Source organism: Uranotaenia lowii, chromosome 1 (genome assembly GCF_029784155.1).
Source record: "Uranotaenia lowii strain MFRU-FL chromosome 1, ASM2978415v1, whole genome shotgun sequence".
Classification (NCBI taxonomy): Eukaryota; Metazoa; Arthropoda; class Insecta; order Diptera; family Culicidae; genus Uranotaenia; species Uranotaenia lowii.
In genome coordinates this window covers 31,852,587-31,857,236 of record NC_073691.1, presented here as the reverse complement: position 1 = coordinate 31,857,236, position 4,650 = coordinate 31,852,587, and positions in this window count along the sequence as shown.

Genomic DNA, 4,650 nt, shown 5'->3' with positions numbered 1-4,650 from the left:
GTAAATTCCCTCTGAAGACACCAAAGTGGGCCATCAACTCTTTTAAAAGTTGCGAAAGAAATGATGACAATAAATCTCTTTTTTTTTTGCATCGAAAACAAAGAATGATCGAACAGCTGCATTCACATACTCAGGTAACGCGCGCTTCTAACCACGTGGGATCAAAAGTACTTACCAAAGCAGTTAAAAAACGCAATTTGTTCGTGCTTTGTACAGAGTTTGCAGCAAAACGTATTTTAGTTTCAACTGATTTCACTACTAGTTTTTCACTTTTTGCTCTCATTAAAAGATGAACCAAATTTAAAATTTTGGGGAAGATTTGAAGACCCCCGGCGCAAACCTCTCAGATAATAAAAAAAAACCCCACATTAGATCTTAATCCTAAAACCTAAGCCCGGAGGCCTGAATTGAAATCTGAAAGCTGTCACGTATTGGAGCCGGACATTCGGCCGAAGGCCGATAGGCCGAAACATGTTAGGCCGAAGATCGCTAGGCCGAATGGGTTAAAAGGCCGACGGATATTCGGCCGAATAGGACAATAGGCCGAATGCGACATTAGGCCGAAGGTTATTTGGCCGAATTTTATTTGGCTGAATTTTATTTGGCCGAATGGATGTTAGGCCGAATGGTCATTAGGCCGAATGGCCACTAGACCGAATGGTCGCAAGGCCGAAAGGTCACTAAGCCGAATGGTCATTTGGCCCAATGGTCATAAGGTCGAATGGTCATTTGGCCGAATGGTCATTAGGCCGAATGGTCATAAGGCCGAATGGTCGTAAGGCTGAATGTTCGTAAGGCCGAATGGATGCTAGGCCGAAAGATCGTTAGGCCGAATAGTCACTAGGCCGAATGGTCGTCGGGCCAAACGGTTGTAAGGGCGAATGGATGCTAGGCCGAAAGGTCGTTGCGCCGAATGGTCGTAAGGCCGAATGGATGCTATAAGGTCGTTAGGCAAAATAGCAACTATGCGTTAGGTTGTTAGGCTGAATGGTCGTTGGGCTGAATTTATGCTAGGCCTATAAGACATATTGTCTCTTTCTTGCATGTTAGTCCGATCAGTAGTTAGGCCGAATCGTCATCAAGCCGAATGGTCATCAGGCCTAATGGATGCAAAGCCGGATTTGTCCATTCGGCCTGTCGTTCATTCGGATTTACGAACATTCTGTCTAATAACCATTCAGCCTTGTAACCATTCGACCTAATGAGCATTCGGCCTCATGAACATTCGGCCTAACAGCCATTCGGCCTAACAGCTATTCGGCCAAACGACCTTTCGGCCTAGCATGCAGACAAGTGTAAAAGATTTCTTATTGACCTAGCAACCATTCATGACGATCATTCAGCCTTATGACCATTCGGCCCAACAACCATTCGGCCTAGCATCCATTTGCCCTTACGACCATTCGGCCTTACGACCTTTCGGCCTAGCATCCATTCGGCCTTACGAACATTCGGCCTTACAACCATTCGGCCTTACGACGATTCGGCCGTACGACCATTCGGCCTAATGACCATTTGGCCTAATAACCATTCGGCCTCATGACCTTTCGGCCTAGTGATCATTCGGCCGAACATCCTTTCGGCCTTGCGTCCTTTCGGCCTAACAGCATTCGGCTGGATAACCGTCGGCCGAATAACCCATTCGGCCTAGTGACCTGTTCGGCCAGATAGCCCATTCGGCCTAACGTCCATCGGCTGAATGACCTTCGGCCGAATCGCTTTCGGCCTCATGACTTTCGGCCGAATGACCCAGCCTCGTCAAGGATACCTGAAAATGAGAGATGAAACCTGAGATCTTAGACCATGAAACATGAGATCTCATACTAGAGACACACGACCTGAGGCATGCAACCTGATACATAAGAGTACGAGACTCGGGACATGCGACCTGAGATATGAGACTAAAATATATTTATAGTCAGTGAGTTTGTAGGTAACCAGAAACAATTCTCAGCACCTTATTGGTTATTTACCTTTTTATTAAAATGTTTTATAAAATCAAGTATGCTTCTTACTCATCATTTTAAATGCCTTCAAGACTACTGTGAAACTAGTTTTATGCAAAATAAGTTAACGTGTGAGTTAGAGATAGAAGTATGTAACCATAACGAAAATTCAGAATGACAGACGGTACTGCTGACCCATTTCCTGTATGAAAAGGTACAGGTAATGTTATGACCTGTTGACCTGCGAAACTTGATGCTTTAGGATCTACAGCCCTTACAGTTTTAAATATTAGACCTTAGAGCTCATTTATCAGGTTTCTGGTCTCAGATCTTACATCTCACCCCTCATGTCTCTAGTCTAAGATCTGTCGTCTCCTCAGTTGTGATCTCTTCCAGGTTTTTGACCCTTATGGGAAAATCTTTCTATGCGCTCCAGGATACTAAAAAACGATTCTAATAGCCTGTACACAATTGTGCTCTATAGTGTCAATTTTGGATAACTCTAACAACATAAAAAATATCAAACCAACCGTTTTTTGGGTCTCGCGCCGTTGGTATCCCTTTTGAAGAGCTAGTCTAAGTGATCGGTTTAAACCGGAATTGTGCAGTTATCAGATGATTTTTTTTTTCAAGGAGTAAAGATGTTTCTACTGAACGGACTGCGATGAACTCTTTAGATGTCATCTGGAACATCGAGAATCCATGTAGAAGAAAAATTACACGTGGGAAAATTCTCTTCACTATCTTTAAGTGATGGTATCTTAGCTACATATCTTCCTAAGAACCCGAACCTATGCCTTCACCTCAAAGATCATTTCACCGGTGCGGGTCCAGCGCATTCTCCTCCCGTTTTCGCCCAGATCAGCGAGCTATTTTTTCCTTTCGCATCTGTCGGAAGGCCTCGGTGCTCATCACATTCCCTTGTCCCTCACTCGCTTAGATCTTATTTCGGGTTGGGATTAGCTTCTTCAACCACCACGTTTCCACCTGGTTTCTTTTATTAGTTGGTTATCCATGTGGTAAATCCACGTTTACGGAATGCATTCCAAGGCACGTCGAGCCACGTATTCCCAGTATGCTACTTTGGATCCATGAGTGCAATTGGTCGACTCTAGATACTTTGTACCCCTCCTACGCCATAAAGTCCACCTGGGGCCTCTGGCCATAATTCCCATTCGGACCTGCAACGAAGGCTAAACCCATGATGGGAAACCCTACTCGCACAAAGCGCTTAACGACAATACTCGTTTATACGTAGTACTCCAGCATATATACCCTGCCTCTTGTTACGATTCAAGACTAAGGACCTGTCCTGTGACGACTCGAGGTCCGGCCTTTAATCGTACGTAACTCGAGGCTCGCTTGGTTTTCACGACTATCGTGCGCTTCGCCTCTATTCGAGACCACGGCAAGAGACCAATGACCTCTTCTCTAACGACTCGAGATCTTGGCTCCGCTTGGTTTGGCTCGAGGCCCCGTCCTCTTTGCCCATCCGTGTGCCGAACCGAGAGCAGCTTATCCTAGACTCGTGCCTGTAACAGCACACGTCCGGGGGTTTACGAAACTACCAGGATGATTCCCGACGAAGACGTCACTTAAACCGACTCGAGTAACTCACCCGCCGACGACGTGAAGTCACTCTACCCATTTGGCGGCGTGAATACTCTTCCCCCTACGAGTTCGACTGCAAAGAAGGTAAAGTCTTATCCCCGCAGCTTTCGTCGTAGGGAGCGCCTTCTACTCGGATACTCCGCGGCGGTGGAGGTATTCTACGCAAAGTTCTCGACGTACCTCTCTACCCGAGAGTTCTCCGCGACGTGAATATTCTTCCCCCTACGAGTTCGACTACGGAGAAGGTCATGTCTTATCCCCACAGCCTCCATCGCAGAGGGCGTGTTCGACTCGGATACTTCGCGACGGTAACATTGGAGGTATCCTACACAAAGACGCGCGACGTACCAGGCAGCTTGGCATACGCAGAAGGTAGAGTCTTATCTTTGTACGCTGCCAGGATCGGATGCACACTATGACACTACTAGGTGCTCCCCGACGAAGGAGTCACCCTACACCGGTCGCGGACTGGTGCTGGTTTCAACTCCTCTGCAGGACAGTCATGATCCGGGTGAACCCATCGCTGACCACGCGCCAAGTATTGGCATCCTCACACATCCTCCGCAGGATTTTTTCGGCTGTCGTGTCTCTGGTCCGCAGGCGGCAAGTATGTTACCACGTACCCCTTGGACAGTTGAACACTACGTGCTCTGGTGTCTCTATTGTGTCACCGCAGGTTGGACAGGATGGCGAGGCCACGTGTCCAAACCGATGGTGGTACTGCATGAAACATCCGTGACCAGTCAAGAACTGTGTCATGCAGAAATCCACCTTTCCATGTCTCCGGTCCGTCCAGGATCCGATGTTAGGGATCAAGCGATGGGTTCACCGGCAACGTTCCAAGCTGTCCCACTGTTGCTGCGAGTTGGACATCGAGGCCTCTCTGGCATGTTTCCGCACGTCAGGCATATGCCTGTGCTCGTAGCAGAAGATATCTTCCTCTAAAAAGACCGAGATGGGCATGACCCCCGCCACAACATAAGCATCTACCGAGGACACAGTTCGGTATGCGCTGATTACTCGCAGGTTCATCAGCCGCTGCACACTGCAGAGCTTTTGCAGGTTACACTGCCTGCTCAAGGCTGCCTTCCAG